Source organism: Cervus canadensis, chromosome 28, assembly GCF_019320065.1.
Source record: "Cervus canadensis isolate Bull #8, Minnesota chromosome 28, ASM1932006v1, whole genome shotgun sequence".
NCBI lineage: Eukaryota > Metazoa > Chordata > Mammalia > Artiodactyla > Cervidae > Cervus > Cervus canadensis.
The window spans coordinates 25,465,277-25,486,436 of record NC_057413.1 but is presented as its reverse complement, the minus strand read 5'-3'; the positions used below and the strand labels follow the sequence as shown (position 1 = coordinate 25,486,436).

The 21,160-nt window shown below is 35.2% G+C and overlaps 1 protein-coding gene and 1 long non-coding RNA gene across 2 annotated transcripts in view; both read left to right on the top strand.

The window, feature by feature from the left end:
• Window positions 1–21,160, top strand: part of LOC122429259 (butyrophilin subfamily 1 member A1-like) — a 197,182-nt gene that overhangs the window by 64,189 nt on the left and 111,833 nt on the right. The window lies entirely within an intron of this gene.
• On the top strand, window positions 12,841–17,520 carry LOC122430084. Its single transcript, XR_006266224.1, has 3 exons — window positions 12,841–12,992; window positions 15,990–16,043; window positions 17,446–17,520. It is a non-coding gene; the product is annotated as an uncharacterized LOC122430084 (long non-coding RNA).

The following is a 21,160-nucleotide window of genomic DNA, read 5'->3' as shown; positions in this document are numbered from 1 at the left end:
GAGAGAGAGAGAGAGAGAGCCTGTATGTCTAGCTAGTGCTTCTAACAAAAATATTTGTGTCACAAAGATAGAGCAGACCTCAGGGTACAAGGCATAAGACGTGGATCTTTTACTCCCTCAAGTCTGGTCAGTCTGACTTCCATACATTCTTATCTACATGTCATTGGGACATCACTTATTTCAAAAATATGATCAGCAATTAGCAATTGATATTTGCATTCTAAAGTAATGAAAAATTACCTCATAGGACTGAAAATCAATACTCACATATTAGTCTTCCCTGGTGGCTCAGATGGTAAGGAATCTGCTTGCAATGCAGGAGATCTGGGTTCAAACACTGTGTTGGGAAGCTACTCTGGAAGGGAATGGCTACTCACTCCAGTATTCTTGCCTGGAGAATTCCATGGAAAGAGGGGCCTGGTGGACAGGCTACAGTCCCTGGGGTTGCAAACAATCGGACACGACTAAGCAACTAACACTTACTGTCATACTGACCATTCTGTGTAATGATGAAATAAATGCTTCTTTCAAGGAACACATTGCTGTGGAATTCCAAGATGCTTTTAATATTCCTGGTGAATACATTTTAATGTGCAATAACTGGAAATATTTAGGAATGAAGTAGAGATCCAACTTACAGTGGCTAATATTCTGACTGATAGTAAGTCCTAAAAAAAAATTGATGTATAGTGTAACTGTGGCTATGTTAGTAACCTTCTCTATTTGGAAAAATAATCAAGGGCAACTCACAGATAGATTGAGATTGGAAAAGTTATTTCTGGCCATAAGTGGGGTAATATTCAAATTATCGTAAGATTTATGTAATTTTGTAAAGCCATTTTATGCAAGAATATGGCATTGGACTACTTTGATGCTAACTTTGAGCACTGAAATGTTTTGCAATATGTAAAGAACACTTTCTTTGTTGCAATTATTTTTTCAGTAGAATGGTTGGTGTGTACAGATTAAGTTTCTCTGGTGTTTCCTTGTGTATAAGACCATATTAACACAAAAACATTTTTGCTATTATTGATTAATCTGTTTCAAATCTAAAATATTCAAATATAAAAGGAAAGAGAATGTAATTCGTTATATTGATGTCCTCAATGATGATTATATGTCACTTTTCAAATTTAACACTTTTTATCATTTCCTTACTTATTATGATTTTATACATGTATTTCATATATGTAATAAATTGCTCACTTTCAAAGTAATATTCAGTAGTGGAAAATATGAGGACAAAAGAAGTGACAGAGAATGAAGTCCTATGGGCGGGAGTGGATATAGGAAATAATGTTTTAGAAAGACACAACAATATATATTAAAAAACCAATGGAATGGTAGATAATATCCATGTTGTAGAAAACTGAACACTGGTTGAAAAATAACTGATTTAGCAATGTCATTGCTATCGACCATTGCCAGCAAATTTGTGGCAATGTATAATTCTAGGAAAAGAAATATAAATGTATATGATAGATAAGACAATGGCAGGTGATCTGGTCACTTTTTGAGGAAGTGATTGGATGAAGAAACTAAAGTACCCATAGATGACATGATCATTTACCTAGAAGTAGAGCTGGATCAAATTTTCTGCTCAAATGGTACTAATAGTAATTATGTAGATAAAATAAGTTCTTTCAGACACTTCTCAGGTATTTGGCTGAGAAAATAGGTAGGGAATTGGTGGATCTCTAGCAAGAAGAAAAATAATATAAACAAAAAGAAGTGAGAACACTTTGCACTTCTTTTTGCATAAAAAGCATCATTACACATAATGAAACTGTAAAACTGTCATTTTACAGTTTCATTAGGTAAAGATGGTTAAATCCCAGACTTAAATTCTTGGAATTCTTGAAATTTATTTCAATTACTTAAGTACTCATTTAAAAAAAGCATTTAAATACCTGCATAACATGTAAGACTATATTGTTACCTTCAAATGCATTTTCTGAAAAAATTTTAAGCATGGAGAATTTACATTTAGAACAAATGAGCTTTTTCACATAATTTTTAAAGGTTACACTCCATTTGCAGTAATTACAAAGCATTGACTGTATTTCCTGTGTTGTACAATACATTCTTGTAAGCTATCTTATACTCGATAGTTTGTACCTCTCATAACCCCACTCCTATGTTGCCCCTCCCTCTTTTAAAACTGCATATAAAAAAACTGAATGTTTTTCAGTGTAGACTTCCAAAGTAAAGATCAGATTCAAAGATGAAAAAGGATTTTCCCTGTTTAAGACTCATTTCTCAGATTATTATTTTTGTCATAAGATTTGATTCTTTTGGATGTGATTCCGTCTTACATAGTGATGCATAGTCCATAGGGTTGCAAAGAGTTGGACATGATTGAAGTGACTTAGTACCTACAGACTGTTTTTATATACAGTCAGTTCATCCTTTTTTGTCACTCCTATTACCTAAGCATATAAACCAAGACCACACACTTTTTAAGTATTTTGCTTTCACTTTACAATAGCACTTTCTGCATCGAGCAGTGTAATTAACTTTGATTTTTTAAAAAAAGCAATTCCCATATCTCCACAGTTTAACCACACTCATATAAATTACTTTATCTGGGTCAGTGGTTCTCCAAGGCAACTCTCTTCAAAACAGTAACTCTGAGGACTTGTTTTTTTTTCCAGTTTTCTCCATTGTTAGGGCCTTACAGTTCCGGGATTGAGTGGGAAAGTGATACAGTGAAAATGACAAAAAAAAAAATCACGTGAACTATTTTATTGTCACATCTAGAAATGATATGGTCCCTGAGCACATTTTATTGGCCACAACTCAGTTACATAGTCTCACCTAAATTCAATGAAGGTGGTGAAGGAGAAGCAAACAATTTAGCTATTTGTTTATGAAGAGGGTAACTGTGTACTAGGAATGCCTACAGTCTGCACTACATAAAGTAATTAAAGTAATTAATTCTGATGAGAATATTTAATAAGAAAAACAGTGAAAACTTAAAGCAAAACTTATAGAATACTTTTGCATCCTTAGCAAAAGAAACATTAGAAAGAAGAATTTATCTCTTGTACGAGTAAATTCAGGTAGTAGGTCTGATAATGACTCTTTATTTTCTTTTCAGACTGGAGGAAAGAATTTTTCCAGGCTGGTGAGTCATTCTCTGATGGCAGGAGACTACTCCTTACACTCTCAGGATCAGTCTCAGGATGTATTGGAAGAGGGCAGATGAAAGAGCCCTTGTGGGAATATATGAGTGTCCCATAAGCTCAAAAATATCTCAGGGTAATATAAATGCTCTCTCTGCTTCCTGATCCTCTTTTACAGAGATTAAATGATTATTGTCTTTACAATGACTATCACTCTGGATCCAGCCCCTGCCCATCCTTCCCTCATCTTGCTGGAAGGGAACAGACATGTAACCTGGGGAGAGAAGTCTCAAGACCTACCTGAGGAGGTACCACAGAGATTTTGTTCTCTTCCCTGTGTGCTGGGTCATCAGGACATCACCTCAGGGAGGTGGTAGGAAGTAGAGGTTGGGATCTGTGGCACCTGAGACCTTGGGATGTGTAGACCTCATGTGATGAGGAAGGGCAAGATTTGCATCAAACCTGAAGATGATTTCTGGGCCCTCAGGTTCTATAAGCAGGAGTACTGGGCACTCAGCTCTCCAGAAACAAAACTCACTGTAAAGGGCACCCAGCCAGAGTATGCATTTTCCTAGAATATGAGGAAAGATATATTTCATTTTATAATATGATAGATAAATCTCACTTTCACACTTTGTCTGAAGGTGCCTTTGGTGGGCCTTTAAAACCTTTTTTCAGGCTTTGGCCCAGTGAGTCAGAGCATTTGACCATCTGTCCAGTGCCTGGAGCAGCCCAGAATCCCCTGTACTAGAAGCATCATATAAGCTGCATATCAGTGTGGCTTGAAGTATCTGATCATGACGGGAATTCTTCTATACCAGAAGCAAATTATTTTTTCTTATCCATTGTATGGTTTTCCTTATCCTCTTATTTTCTTCATAAACAGCTCCCCCAAAGCATGGTTCAGGGTAAAAACTATGTTGCTTGTGGTATGTGTAATTAATGAAGTAATTAGTGAACTAATGAAGAAAAAGTTCATATAATCATATTATCATTATAAATGTACACACGGAACTAGTGCATGTGATTGTCCATACAGTACTGTAATGTCTTAAGATTACAATTTTAAAATGTCAAAGATAGAAATAAAGGGGAGAATAACTTTTCATTTTGTATTCCTTGTACCTTTGAGTTTTGATCTGCATTTATAAAGTGATATGCAGAAAAATAAAATTAAAACCTTCAAGTAAAAAATAATTGAGTTGTTCTCAGTTGTCTAACTTAGTGACATAAGTGTGTAACTTAGTTCCCTCTTAGTGACAGAGGGAAACGGATGTTTTCCAGTTTATTCTTTTGCTTTCTCTGTGTGAACATCTATATTCCATCCTTAATTTTTTACCCTCCCATTCCCTCTGAGATATTGGATATTTCCTGCCTTTTCTTACTACTATTTATAGCTTGGGAAGACATGTTCTTAATGTACACAGAGTATAAATGACTTTTTAGGACAGTCTTGTGGGTTTTAACACTTACACAGACTCATGTAGCCACTACTACATTCAGGATAAAAGACAGTTTCACTATTCAAAGAAGCTATTTTATGGTAGACTTGTGTAGTCAAACCTTTCATTAATACCCAACCTGGAAATAATTGATCAGATTAGTGCTTCTATATTTTACCAGAAGTTCATATAGACAGAATCGTATTATATTTAATGTTTTGAGATTGGCTCCTTTCCCTTAGAATAAGGCTTTTGATATTCAACCATGATATTAGAGGTATTAATACTTGATTCCTATTATTTGCTAATTAGTGTTCCAGTGAATTAATGTACAGCAATTTGACTGTTTAATCTCTAAAGGATGTTTATGTTGTTTCCAACTGAGATGATTATAAATTAATGTGGAGTCTTGCCCCAAGGTCACAGAAGCAGAGCCCAGGGCCAAAGTCATCCTGGAAGCTGACTGAGCCCCATTATAATCGTTGTCAAGAGCCCCCCCTGAACATTACCAGCAGACTTCCTGACCCCATATTAGATAAAAATGCCCACCATATATTACCCCAAGGCCAACTTTGCAGCAGAAATTTTCTTTGTTTTGAAGCTATAAGAATTGGCTGCTAACCCACAAAAAGCGTCAACTTGCCACTGAGAGTGTAACCTGCCATACGCACAGTGCCCACATTATCTCTGCTCTTTGTTTTTAATAAACTTCCTCCTTTCTGCAGTACTCTGTATCTGGAAATTCTTTTCAAACCCATGTTTCAGACTGCCATAACAATTAAGATGCTATAAACATTTATGTAAACATTTGTCTGTGAATATCAGTTTTCACTTTTCAATGGTAAATATCTAAAAACAAAATGACTGGATCATAGGATTAAAGCAGTTACAATTTTATAAGAAACTGCCAAACTCTTTCTAGAGTGGCTGTACCATTCTGTATTCCTACTAGAAATGATTGAGAGTTCCAATTGCCTCACACAATTACCAGCACTTGGTATTGTTAGTTTTGATTTCTTGTTTCACATTTCACTCATTGTTAATATTTAATTCTATCCATTATAATAGGTATGGGATGGTATTTCATTGTGCTATTATATGAATCCATCTTTGACGCTTTTGAACTGTGGTGTTGGAGAAGACTCTTGAGAGTCCCTTGGACTGCAAGGAGATCCAACCAGTCCATCCTAAAGGAGATCAGTCCTGGGTGTTCATTGGAAGGACTGATGCTGAAGTTGAAATTCCAATACTTTGGCCACCTCATGCGAAGAGTTGACTCATTGGAAAAGTCCCTGATGCTGGGAAAGATTGAAGGCAGGAGGAGAAGGGGACGACAGAGGATGAGATGGCTGGATGGCATCACCGACTCGATGGACATGAGTTTGAGTAAGCTCCAGGAGTTGGTGATGGACAGGGCATGCTGCGATTCATGGGGTCGCAAAGAGTCCGGCATGACTGAGCGACTGAACTGAACTGATCTGAATGGCTATAATGTTGAACATTTTTTTCCTGTGCTTATTTACATTCTGTGTATTTTCTGGGAGTCTTTAGTCCATTTTACAAACATTATAATAGACTTTATTCTAAGAGCAACCTTAGGCTTACAGAAAAGTTGTGCATAAATTACACAAAATTTACCTATAACCCTTATTCCCTGAACACTGTTCCACCTAGTAACTGCTTGGATCGGTGTGGTACATCCGTTATAATTGATGAACCAACATCAATTGGGCTCCACCCTCTACCTGTCCATTTCTACTCCCACTTCTTCTAAACCCCTAGCAACCACTGATCCTTTTACTGTGTCTATAGTTTTGCCTTTTCCTGCATGTCATGTAGTGGAAATCGTATAGTGTTACAGCTTTTTTCAGACTGGCTTCTTTCACTGAGAGAAATGCATTTGAGTTACCCCCATGCTTTTTTGTGGCTTGATAGTGCATTTCTTCTAATTGATGAGTAACATCTCTCAAGGCTCAGATGGTAAAGAATCTACCTACAATGCAGGAGACCCGAGTCCGATCCCTGGGTTGGGAAGATCCCCTGAAGAAAGAAATAACTATCCATTCCAGTATTCTTGCCTGAAGAATTCCCTGGACAGAGGAGCCTGGCAGGAGATAGTCCATGGGTGGCAAAGATTCAAACACGACTGAGTGACTATCACTTTCACATTCCATCCTAAGTGTGTTTGACAGTTTGTTTATCCATTCTCCTGGTGAAGAATATATTGGTTTCTTTCAAATAATTTTAAGCCATAATAATTGTATTAGAAATTTTTTGAAATAGCTAAAGTCAAGTTATTTGACAGTAGCTTTATTTTGGGGATGTGGAGTCTAGGAACTTTGAGTTACCTGGAGAAGACCAAAACAGTACTTCACTTTGTAAAGAGGGAAGCTACCAACTTGATTTTCTAACTTGAATTTATGGGTTCCATGTCCCAGATGTTGTGGGACATAATGAGCCCATGAGGGCAGGTCTCGAGGGGAGGGTGGTAGTGGGAATATTGTTCTCAACTGAGGATACATCTTTTACCATATCCCTGCTGGTTGTTTACAGGGAGCCAATGAGATGTAGATTTTTCAAGACCTCCTAATACAAACAATAATCAGGCAGTTTAGGGTTTCAATCTCTTCTTACTACTCTCCACTGGCATCTAATCACTTTTATCTTTATATATCTATGTGTATCTCTCTCTACACACACACACACACACACACACACACACATAGATGTAGATAGATATTTTGATATTAGTTTTCCTCTCAGATTTTCTTCCAATATTCTTTGATATATTTTTCAGTGCTAATATTTCAAAATTTTATATGGCAAAAGTGATCAGCTATCTGAATATTTGTTTAACCTCTCTGGAGTTTATATGAATCAGTGTAGAAGAAGGTGGAAAAAGCATTAGGATTTGAAAACGGTCTACACAGGAATTGCTTGAAGGAGAGTTAGGCAAAGGAGAGCAAAGCTACCTCCAAGAGAGTAGAAGGGAATACAAATATCCAGGAAACCAAAAAAGCAGTTCTTAAAAGAGATGAGTGAGTACTTGGAGGATTTAACATCTCGATCGATTGTCTACTGTAAATACTTAACATTCATAAATTCTGACTCTCTTCATTTTAAAGTAGTTATAGCAGGGAAGGTTTTTGCATGTTTGTTTTTTAACAAAAAAATATATTATCTCTATTTGGCATTTAAATTGCTTTTATATATATTAAAATTTTAAACTTTAAAAACAAATTTCTCTAATTCTTTTTATTTCAAATTTTATATAGAAAGAATGATCATGAGAGGTAGAGTTTGTCTTCTATTTCATGAGAAATTAAATCCACTTGAGCAGGGAAATTCACATTAAAATTTATTCCACTTAAAAACATAGTAAATTGGAGACTTGTGTTTCTGAGTAGAATGTGGTGGGTAATACTCTTAATTTTGAGAATAAATGAAATGAGTAAGTTAAATCGTAGATTTAAACAAGTCAAAATGACTGCAAAGAGCCAATTTTGTCTCCATGCTGGATCTGATTCTTTGACTTTAACCTTCCCATTGCTTTTGTTCACTAAAAGGATATTGTTTATACATAATGGCCTGCTTTGGGGAACCCTATCCCTCTGCTTGAATGTTAAACCAAAATGCCTTTGTGTGGGACCCTGTCCACCTGTGGGTGACTACAGGAAGGAAGAAATGAGCAACATCCTCTCCCTGAGTCTTGCCATTCTAGGAGATACCTGCCAGATTAACTTCATTTCCTCACCTCCCTTCAACTTTGTTCTATAAACGAATCTGGTATCCAGACCCCGAGAAGATGGTTATTTTGAGACATTAGTCTGATGAGTAAGCCATCTTCTTGATCTGCTGGCTTTCCTAATAAAGTCCTATTCCTTGCCTCAACCTGGGAGGCTTCCCAGGTAGCTCAGTGGTAAAGAATCTGCCTGCCAATGTGGGAAACACAGGAGACTTAGGTTAGAGCCCTGGGTTGGGGAGATCCCCTAGAGAAGAAAAGAACAATCCATTCCAGTATTCTTTCTTGGGAAACCCCATGGACAGAGGAGCCTGATGGGCTACAGACCATGGGGTCACAAAGAGTCAGACAAACTCAGAAACTAAGCATGGCATTTGCCTCAACATCCCATCTATGTGCTTATTGGCCTTTCATGCTGCAAGCAGAGTGAACTTGATCTCAATGACAAAAAGCTAAGGAAGAAATACTTACTTGAACAGATAAGCTGATTCTCTTGGCAGTTTATTTCCTGGGGATAATTTGCTAATTCAGGAAAGGGTTTAGTTTGATCAGAGGGACAATGGTATAGCCTTTGACAGACAGGTGAATCTGTAGCAATGAAGTAGAAAATAGAGGCTCCCACTCTGAGGGATATTTTTTCCCATGGGACGTTTATTAAGTGCTGTGGCAGTGCAAGAGGTTGGCAGGGGAAGCAGAGGAAAAGAGGAGAGTAGTATAAAATTTCTACAGTTTTGAAGTGCTTGAAAGAAAAAGCTTCCTAGAAGGAGAAACTCTCAACAAATAGACGTTTGCCAGGTTTTGAACCATGTTTTCAAAGATAGCAGAACTTAAACCTTTAGGAACCTGATCATTTGCACTTATATTTTGCTTAAATAACAGGTTGGACAGACAATTAAGATATCAAGCAAATACACCTGTACTCCCAGCAATAACCCTCTGAAATTATGACAAGAATGTAAAATTTCTATGGAAATATTGATAAATAAAAATAGGGAGAAAATAGTGTATCTTTCAAAAATGTATTTTCTCTGAAGAACAATGATCAGAAAATATTATATTTCCTAAATATGAGTGGATGACTTGACATTCTTTTAGAATGAATACATGGCACAGGACACAATTTGAGGAGCAAATGGTGAATTCATGTTTGCATGTGCTGAATTCAAAGAACAAATAAAATAACCAAAATGAGATGTTCTAGAAGTCATTAAATATCTGTTGGGAGCTCAAGAGGAGTATAACTGGGGTATAGGGAAGAGGTTAAGAGCTGGGATGAAGAAAAAGACCCTGTAACAGGCCTACAGAGTTCCATAGATACAAAAAAAATGAGTATTTCATGGGAGTCAAACAAGATTTGAGTGTCATAGGCTTAGTGACTACTACTGAAGATTGAATAAGGGTACACATGGTAGAAAAGATCTTTACAAGAGAAAAATTACCTACCAAATTGGTGGTTAAAATACTCTCAGGCTGTGTTTAAGAGGTGACTAACATAATCTGCATAAATAACGGATCCAGTGGAAAGTTAATACCTCTGGAAGCCAAGACCATACTAAACTGGGGGAAACATTATGAAAGCAAAGGGAACTGTAGACTCTGGAGAAGAGGGACATCTCTGAGTGCTTGAGATGATGAGAAAGTGCAAGAAAACATGGGAGTGCTTGTGCAGGTTAATCATAGAAATTGTCCCAGTTGCACTTTTGTTTCTCAGTTAATTATGGTCTAGATTTGTCACCATTTGGTTTTTTTTTTTTCCCTGAGGGAGGAGCTCACACATTACCATGTCTCATTAGGTTTGTATCTCATAATCACAACCTCAGATGTAGCCCAGATTCATGCTCCTGTTACTACCAACCAGTTAATACTGACCTCCATAGATGATGTTATTTATCTCTGTGCAGAAATGATCTTCCAACATTCTGTGGGGTCCTTGCATTTTTCTTTCTACTTTTTCTGAAAGTCCCTCTGATCTGTATATTGACTTTTTAGGTCCTTTTCAAATCTTTCTTCTAATTGTTCTCATGCACCAATTTTATCATGACCTTTGCCTCTGAAAAGTATGAATATTTTAGTTCCTTTTTATGAAACCTAGAGGATTCTCTAAGTTTTCAACACTGAAACACAAAAAAGGTGTCTACATTAAGCTCCTCTCCCAGCAGTAAGAGCAATACCACCCCTCCGCAACCTTATGGACGAAATACAAAGGTGAACAATTTATAGCCCAGAAAGATATCTTTGCTAAGTATTAGTTTCGGCTGATTTATTTCTGCAATCATTCTTATCTGGGCAATAAAAACATTTGTAGTCCCTTCTCATATTTTCTAAAGTCCTATGTTCAAAGATCAAGAACATACTAAGAAGTGAGCGAAGAGAAAGAGAATGACAGGGAGACAGGCTCCTGATTACACTCAGTAGAGGATTCATGGAGAGAAATGGAGATGGGAAAATCAGCAAGCTCTTGAAAAAGAAAATGCATGAATTATGCCATATGAACTATTTAAAAATGTAGATTGCAATAGAGTCATAAAAATAATATAAAGGCATATGAAATCCATTAACTCAACTGTCCATTTGTTCTAAAAGCACTTAACTAAGTTTTCACCCTTTTCCATGGTGCACAAGCAAGTATGAATTAATAAAAATTTTAAAAGCTGGATAGCAATGAATCTGAACATTAGGTGGGATAAGTAAATGATTATCCTTTTATTTGATATCTGACTTAATTCTATTATTGAAAATACATTTTGAGATAAAAGTATGCACTTGGAGGAATGTGTATCATGGCATTTCCTCATCTGCCCCTATAAGAGGTGTGCCAGGCTCAATTCCCATTCTGACACCAATAGGTTGGCCCATGGAGTTCACACTTAAAGTAACACAGCACAAAATCATAGACACACAAAATCACAACACACTCCAAAAGTAAATATATATATATATATATGTATATATATATATAGAACTGTCGAAAACTGAATGGAAGGGAAGTTACAGAGAGGATTGACATATCTGAGCAAGACACAAGCTAGTCTCAATCTAGGGAAGCTGAGCTGGTCATTTTTACCAATAAGATTAGGATCTAAAGTGAAGGATTTCTGAAGATTCCCCAGAATGCATTTATCAGTATTAACTTTTTTTCTGGCTTCCATAGTGAGTTAACTGTAGAGAAATAGGCCAAAGGTCTGTAACTGAGTAGATTAGAAAGTTAAATACACTTACTTGGCAGAAATTCCTGATATTTTCAATAGGATTTTAATGGTAGGACTTGGGTGTTATTTGGGGCTTAATCTTTTCCTATTTGATATTTTCACACTGATATGGAACAACAATTTCACCAGTAATAAGGCAGTAAATAGCAAGTAATAGGCTCATAGATTAAGAGGAATATGAAAACCATCACCTTGACATCATGGTATCTATACATTCACAAAACTATGGCCACAATTTTCTTCAAGTTCTTGAAATTCTATGAATCAAAGAAGAAGGTAGGGTCTAGAGGAGCTTCCTCGTCTGATGTCCTTTGTGCATACAAGACCATTAAAATCTGCTTTTAATCTTTTCTGTTATTTTCAAATACATCCTCCAAATAGCAGAGTTCTGCTTTTCTCATCTACAACATGTTCGAGACACATATTTTTACTACTTTGTCTGACAGGAGGAAGGGGTAGGTATGGGAACATCTTGTGCTTGGTTGTCCAAATTGCCCACCTGAGAGCAGGGATCATTCTCAGACATGGAATGAATGACTCTGAGGCCAAAGAAATGCATGATGCTGATGTGAGCATGGGGACTGACAGCCATGAGGGTCAATGGTGTTCTCAAGCAGGGATCAAAATGGGAAGAATCAAGATGTATCTAATATACTCAGGTAATAACCCCTAGCATTTAGTTTATATCCTAAAAAGTTAGTGCAAATGACCAACAAATGAAAGCTGGGTTGTTTCTGAGTTATTGCCTGTAGCAACTATTAGAATCTCTAATTTAGTTTTATGGATTGATATTGTTTAAGGCTTGGGGTTATCCTGGAGAGAGCAAACTCTTGACAATTGTAAGTATCTATCAGAACTTTTTGCACACACAGGTTATAAACAATTATGGGACTGTAAAATTAAGAATCAGCCACCCTCAATGTCCCAGGTAGATTTTCCACAAACTTTAATGAGTTTAGATTTCAAAAAAAAAACCAACTATATATATATATAGTGAAAGCATATATATATACACACACACACACACACACACATATATATATATATGTATATAGTGAAAGTGTGTATATATACACTTCCTTACTCTGAAAAAGGGAATAACAGAATTCTAGAAAGTCGGTATAATATTTTACTTAAATATCTACCTTTATGCTATTCTTTTGAAAATAATATAATAAAAGCAGGAAGAAGGACAGCCATTCTTCACAGGGTTTTTAAATGTGTGTGTGTCTTCACATGAGCATATATATCAGCTTTAGGTTCATGTGAGACCGTATTTATTACCATCCTATGAACGCAGAGGAGTAAAGTGCAGTCCAGAGTTCCCTTCTCTGCGGCTTCCTGCCCTCCTGCCGCCCTCATACCCCTGTTGGTTACAGAGCAGGGAGGAAGAAGCTGACTGAAGCTTCAGTATTTCAGAGGGACCTCAAAAGATGAGAGGAAACTGACACTGCTTTGTTGATAATTAAGCCAGGTGAGTTTAAAGCTTTTTGTTTCCTGAGAATTTAGAAGTGGAGTGCATGTGTGTGTGTGTGTGTGGGTGTGTGTGTGTGTGTTCGTGTGTGTGTGCATGAAGGGCCTGAGAAAGCGCAATAGAGACATGGTGAATTTAGACAAAAGGATCTAGATTTAGTGGCTCTGATCCTCATGATTTGTCCATCTTTTATTTTTTCTTTTCCTAGTTATAAAACCTTAAGAGCTCCTCTAGAAGAGCCGAGCGCTCTCCAGCATTGGATACTGGGCCTTCACCCTACTCTCTCTGACTCTCACAACTAGTCTGGCTCTTTCCCTATTTATTGGTCATGGATCCTTTCCACGGTCTCTGTCCTTCCTTCATTCCTGAATTCTCCTTCCACCACCATCTGTCCAACGGACCTTTTTTTTGGTCAGGTGAGAACATTCTGAGTCCTGTTTCTGCCCTGTACTTCTCTACTTAAAGTCAATCCTTTATAAACTGAAATCCCTCATAAGACTTCTTTGTACTCTTTTACTTACTTAATATCAATGTCTAAAACAGGATGCGCTTCCCTGGCGGCTCAGCAGTAAAGAATCCACCTGCAATGCAGGAGACTTGCAAGAGACACGGGTTCAATCTCTGGGTCAGGGAGATCTCCTGGAGAAGGAAACGGCAACCCACTCCAGAATTCCTGCCTGGGAAATCACAAGGACAGAGGAACCCGGCAGGCTACAGTCTATGGGGTTGTGAAAGAGTCTGACATGACTTAGCCACTAAACAACAACAAAACAGGATATGAAAACCATGATAATGCAATACATGTAAAAAGAGACCTGTAAGATTTAAAAGCATAATTCTATTTTGAGCATCTGTATGCTGAAATCAAAGCTTTAGTTTTTAAGAAAACAAAAGAATTGTACCAATTAGATTTTTGCTGCCTATTTGAGAGTACTATGCTCTGTCATCCCATAACGGAATAGACTATCTGCAGAACTGATCATACTGTATCACAAAAAATTGCCAGCTATTTTGTAAATATTTTCCTTTCTTTCCTTGATTATATCTTTTGAAGAAAAAATTTAAAAATTTTAAGATCCAACTTATAAATTTTTTTTGAATCGTGTTTTATATATTCTAAGAAATACTTGCCTAAAGTGTTAAAAATTCCCCGTGTGCTTTTCTAGAACATCTATGAATTGTTTTATATGTAACCCTACTGATATTTGATTTTTTTAATATTATGAAGTTAGAGTTGTTGGTTATTTCTTTCTAAGTGAATACTCAATTGCTCCAATGCCATTTACTGAAAAATTATTCTTTCTCCCATTGAATGGCTTTGGCACTTTTATTGCTAATTATTTAAGCATATAAATATGGATGGATTTCTGTATTTCTCATTCAGGTTCATTAGTCAGTGTATCTTTCCTAATGCTAATGACATACATTTCTGAGTTAATGTACCTTTATTGAAATTAAAAATATATATGTATATAAACTGTCACTTTTTTCCTCATTTTAATATTGTTTTGACTAAACTAGGCCCTTCGGTATCAGTTTGTGAATTTCCACAAAGGAAAAGGCAGCTAAATTTTTCATGGGGATGAGGCTGATGCTGTAGATTATTTTAGGGAGAATAGAAAATTAACAATTAAGAGTCTTATAAATTGTAAAAGAAAAAAAATGGAATTTCTCTCCCTTCATGTTTTCTTTAATTTTTCCTAACAATAACCGGCAGTTTTCACAGCAGATATACTACATGACTTTTGTGATGTATAGTCTTAAGTATTTTACACTTTTGTTAATACAAATGAACTTTCTATATTTAATTTGTCATCTGTCTATTGCTAGTACATAAAGTTAAATTGATATTTGTATATTAACAGTATTCTGTAATCTTGCTAATACTCTTATTAGTTGCAGATGCTTTGTAGATTCCTTAGAAATTTTACATGTATATTCTATGCATTATTTGCAAATAGAGATGGTTTTACTTTTTAAGTTTCTGATTTTTAAATGTTCTTTTCCTTTTTACTGCAATGGCTAGTACCTCAAGTAAATTATTGATGAAAAGTGGTGAGAATGGGTTCTTTTTCCTGTTTTTCAATCTTGGAGGAAACATTCAATATTTCAAAATTAAATGCAATATAAGCTTTAGGATTTTTTCATGAGTGTCATTGATCAAGTTGAAGAGATTCCCCCCATTGCTATTACAATGGCATTTTAGTTTTTTTAAACTATGAACAGATGGCATATTTTTTCAAATGCTTTATTTAAAAGTCCTTGAAATGATTACCTGTTTTTTTTTTTTCCCTTTATTTTGTTAATATGATGAGTTGCACTGATTGCTTTAAGAGTATTGAACAGTTTTGCATTGTGGGGATAAATTCTGCTGACCCCAGTCTTCTCATAATATTTTGGATTTGGAGTTGTAATTTCTTTGTAAAGCATTTCTTTTATTTCTGCTTATGAGTGCTGATGATGTGAAAACTTACTTTTTGTGTAATATCTTTGCCTGGTTTTGTTTTCAGATATATACTGATCTCATGAAACAAATTGATAAATGTTTCGTCATTTACTATTTTATGCAAGAGTTTGTAAAAGACATGGTATTTCTTCTTTAAATAGAAGAATTCACCAGTGAAATCACTGTTCTGAACTTTTTTTGAGGAAAGGTTTTGATAAATTCCATTTCTTTAATATCTGATAATGATATTTTGTTTCTCTTGTATCACCTCTAGTAGGTTGTATTTTCAAGGAATTTTTAAAAATTTAATCAAGCTTATCCAATTTGCCTTATAAGTTGATAAAATATTCTCTCATTATCCTTTTAATATATACAGAATTTATTGTGACAGCTCCACCTTTATTCCTAATGTTGGTTATTTGCAGTATCTCTTGATCTGTATTATTCTTGATCTAATAGATGAATATTTTATCAGTTTTGCTGCTCTCTGCAAAGACCCAAATTTTGACTTTTAATTTTTTTCTCAATTATTTGTTTCTTTTATTTTGTAGATTTTTGTTGTTTTGTGAAAATTGACAAGTTGCTGAAAAAGCATTCAAAGCAGTGTAAGTATTGCCTTTCTTCTAGTGATATTCTGCATTCAGTTTGCCTCTAGAGTATGTTCTGCAGTGCATTGGTGTAATTCTTGATATAGTAGGATACATGTCTACCATTTTGTATATATTTTTACTTACCTCATCTGACTTTTGACCTTTGTGTTCCCTTTTCAGTTTTCTTTGGATTATTTGAATAATTTCAGGATAGGATATTGTTTTATCTTTTGACTTTTTAGCTCTAACACTTTACATCATTCTTACATTTTATATTTATTCAAAATATAGAAACAGCAACAATGTAGGTCCTTTTAACTCCCCTGCCTTCTGTACTTTATGAAAAACACATGTCAATATTCAATTTTTTATAAATCAAATATTTATGTCTTTAAGAGAAAATTAGAGAAAGGTAACTACTTTATATATCTAGATATTTACTCTGGTGGCTCAGACAGTGAAGAATCTGCATTCAATGCATGAGACTCAGGTTCAGTCTCTGGGTCAGGAAGATTCCCCTGGAGAAGGGAATGGCTACCCGCTTACAGTATTCTTGCCTGGAGAATTCCCCATAGGCAGAGGAGCCTGGCAAGCCATAGTCCTTGGGGTCACAAAGAGTTGGACACGACGAATGACTAACATTTACTTACACATATACACATGGATATTTACCACTTCTGATGTTGTTTAGTCTTTTCTGATTCTCTGATTTTCCTTCTGGTATTACTTCCCTTGTGAATTACTTAAACATAAGATCTGAAGTCATAAAACCACTAGTAGGAAACAGGAGCACAAAGCAATACCTTCACTCATGTTCATTGCTGCATTATACAATGACAAAGACATTGAAAAACCTAATTGTACATCAACAGACAAGCATATAAGGAGAATATGTATAGAATACAATGATATATTATTCAGCCTTAAGAAAGAAAAAGATATTACCTTTTGTGACAAGACGAATGAGCCTGGAAGACATTTTGCTAAGTGAAATAAATCAGACATATAAAGATAAATATTGCAAGATCAGATTTATATGTGGACTCAAAAAAAAAGAAATCTAAACACAGAAACAGAGTAGAATGCTGCTCTACCAGTAACTGGAGCATGAAGAAAAGGGAGACGCTTTTTAAAAAAAGAAAGAAAACTAAAGTACAATGATTGTTTCCAGGGATTGGAAAGAGGGAACCCTAAGTATAATTTTTTAATAGGTACAGAGTTTCATTGTTGCAAGATGGTTGTTCATGATGGTTGCACAATATAAATATACTTAACACAACCAAATTCTACACTGGAAAATGATTAAGATAAAAAATTTTGTTATGTGTATTTCATCAGAGTAAGAAAACTGGGAAACTGAATGAATTTAACAAAAATTATGAAGTAAGTAATTTTAATATTTTTCCTTTTCATGCAGAACGAGGTCATGAGAAAATCACAATGGAAACAGGTTCCAGGCAAGAAATAACCCTATTAATTTTGCTGACTTTTCATTGGCAAGAATATAATCAAATAAAGTAGCAATGGAGATAGATAATATACTTTGTCTGGGATGTTGATTCTAATGGATCTCTCCTCTTACTAGCTGTGCGTCAAAAGAAGCAGGAGCCAAGTGCATTGTGTGGCCTGTGACCTAATTTTCACTTACATGATATGTGAAACAATTATTCTAGAATGTTCCCATTTTTTTCTTACAATAATATAATCGTTAGAACTATAACATCCTCTTTCTAATGCTATTTCTTCAACTTATCTTTTAATGTCAAGGGGATTCAATAAGGGAATATATCAAATTAATACATATACTGGGCTTTATCTGACTACTGCTAAAATACTTTTGGGCAGAGGGTGCCTTTAGTCTGCTATTGTTCTATCTCTTTATAAGCATCTTTCTTGTGTAAGTGTAGGTCTTTATTTTATTCTGGAAGATGTAAGCCTCAATGAAAAATCAATGCTTTTTATATATACATCTTTATCCCCAAGGAAGTGCTATTCTATTTCTAATATGGTATCATTTTCAAGCTTAGTTGTTTTGACAGCAAATGATGTATTCTAGTAAAACAGTATTTACTCTGTTTGGTGAGATGGTCTTTGAACTTCATGGTTCCAAAATGTGCATCAGTTAGGGCTCCGGAGAAAACTATAGAAATGTATAAAAATTTATCCTCCTCCCTTCTTGATATTGTGTCCTCATATTGATTTGCTTCTCTCTCAATTATTTTATTCATGAATGTGAAGAAATCAAAGGTAATTCCTATAAATGTATTTCACCATTGACCTTGAGTTATCTCATTTGTGACTTACACTTTTTTCTTCACACCCAAAGATCATGATTTGTTCTTGAAACTTATCTTTTCAGCAGAAAGTTAGCTTTGTCAGTTATTCGTCATTCTCTGTTATTGACTCTAATTTGTCAGGTTGTTGTAATTTATGCAGATATTCCTTTAGAGTCAAGGAAATTTTATTAATCACACACCTCTGAAGTGCTGCCATTTTCCACATGGCTAATTTGAATGTTTTATCCACAATATATATATTAAGATCATTTGACTTAGATTTAATCTGCTGCCATTAAAGATTTGTCTCCTTTGACTTCATGGAATTTCATTAAGAAGAATTTAATTTAGGCATTAAATAGAAATTCACAAAACACAGTTTTATGGGTTCATCAGTTGATGAAAATTTTATAAATAGTGTAACACAGAAAAATTACCCTGTAATATATTACAATACACTAATTCAATATTCTCTAATTTAACATCTGTGGCAATTCTATACCACATACTATTTGCAATATAAAATTGAGTATATGCAGTAGTTAAAAGCAAAATAAAATGTATTAAATCTCAATTAACTGAATAATAAAAGCTTAACTAGTGACAAAAGGGATCAGGACCATTTTAAAAAGGTGAACATGAGAAGAAATATTCCTGACAATTTTTCTCAATACACTACATTCATTCATTTCATGCCAACTTTCCTTTGGGGGAGAATATGCTATGGACAGGACTTCCCTGGTTGCTCAGCAGTGAAGAATCTGCCTTCAATGCAGGAGCCACAGGAGACAGTGTTCAGTCCTGGGGTTAGGAAGATCCCCTGGAGAACATGGCAACCCTCTCCAGTATTCTTGCCTGGAGAATTCCATAGTCAGAGGAGCCTGATGGGTCACAAAGAGTTGAACATGAGTGAAGTGACTTAGTATGCATGCATGCTATGGACAAAATCCAGACCTTACACATGGTGCATCTGTATGCAGTTTATATGTACCTACATGCAATGTATGCATGCATGCTTGTATGTGTGTGTAAAAATGTGTTTATCTGAATTGTGATAAGATTAGTTTTAAACATAAATTTTGAATTAATTCTGCATTTGATTTGTATTTACATTATGTTTTTATTGATCTCCCCTTTTATTTTTCAGAAGATCCTCAAGAAAAAAATGGTAAAATTTCTGAACTTGTTACTCTCAGACTGCTCTCACATGATTGATTTCTTGAGCCCTTGAGATCCCCATGCTCTTAATCTATACACCTTTCCTTATCTTGTTTTTTCCTACGTCTCTGCCTTTCCCTCCCTAATTTTTAAGCTGCAGATCTTCAGATTATATTCTTTCCTTAGTTTCTCTAATAATCTTTTTCAGTTCTCACTTTTTCTGCTCCACATAATTTTTCCCCATAATCATTAGTATTTTCTGTCTTTCTGTGATCTGTTATAGTTTCATTAAGAAGTTGTTGAGATGAAGAGCATTCAGTTGAAAGGCACACTGTTTCCACTCTGCATATTTTTCCAGAACACATTGCAAGATGGGAACTCTGGCACATATCTCAAGTTTAAGGGCTCATTTTGATGCCAATGAAACTTGCCCAAACTAAAAGAGTTGAGAAGTGATCTCACATACTGAGAGAAATTTGTCCATCCTTTGTTCTTTCAAAGCCTATGAAATTTATGTTAGAATCCACTAGACAATGAGAAATGAAGGTTTATTCTCTGTGACAGAACTTATTGTCCAAAGAATCCCAGGTGTAAAAGTATTTCCCATGAGTATTCTCAGAATTTTTTTTTAACCATAAACATTGTTTTGTATTTTGGGTATTTTCAATGTCACACTTATTATTAAACAAACTGCAATTTCTATTAAATATGTAAAGAGGAGTTCTAAAGCACAAGGAGTGCTCAATCATAGTACATCTCTTAATTCTTAATTTTTCATGTGAAATGCATGGACAATGATTATTGTAAGTGTTTTATTTTATTTTATTTTCAGAATGAGAGAATTTTATTTTATTATTTTATATATATATATATATTTTCATTTATTTTTATTAGTTGGAGGCTAATTGCTTTACAATATTGTAAGTGTTTTAAAAACATATTTCTTATACCCAAATACACCTCTTAGAAGTTGAATGACCTCTTTTAATGATAGTTTTGCCATAGAAATTTTTTTTTCATTTATTTTTATTAGTTGGAGGCTAATTAATTTACAATATTGTAGTGGGTTTTGTCATACATTGACATGAATCAGCCATGGTTTTACATGTATTCCCCATCCTGATCCCCCCTCCCACCTCCCTCTCTACCCGATCCCGCTGGGTCTTCCCAGTGCACCAGGCCCGAGCACTTGTCTCATGCATCCAACCTGGGCTGGTGATCTGTTTCACCCTAGATAATATACATGTTTCAAAGAGAATTCAACTCAAGAATATACTGATTTATCAAGTATATAATCTTTATATGACTATAGCCACAGATAGAGTCATGGACAGATGGACAGCTTTATACTGTTCCTTTCATCTATTTCCAAGTATCTCTCTTAGGAATAAGTGTGTATTTTCATTTTATTGTGAAAGATGTAGGAGGTAAAATACAAGACTAATGATTAATATATCTTTTATCCCAGAGAAATAGAATAGCATTTCAGTCTACTTCCTTGTGTGGTACATTTGCAATCTTGTTCCTTTTTCAATAAGGGGTATAAGGAAGTAAAACACACAGAGTTTTTTCTCTGATTGGTGAGATGATTCTCAATCTTGTAGCACCAGTTCTCAGAAATGTGTGCCAGTTAGGATCGCAGTGAGAACTGTAACAGTCTTTGAAAGTTCTGTTTTCCTTTCTTCCTGATATTGTGCC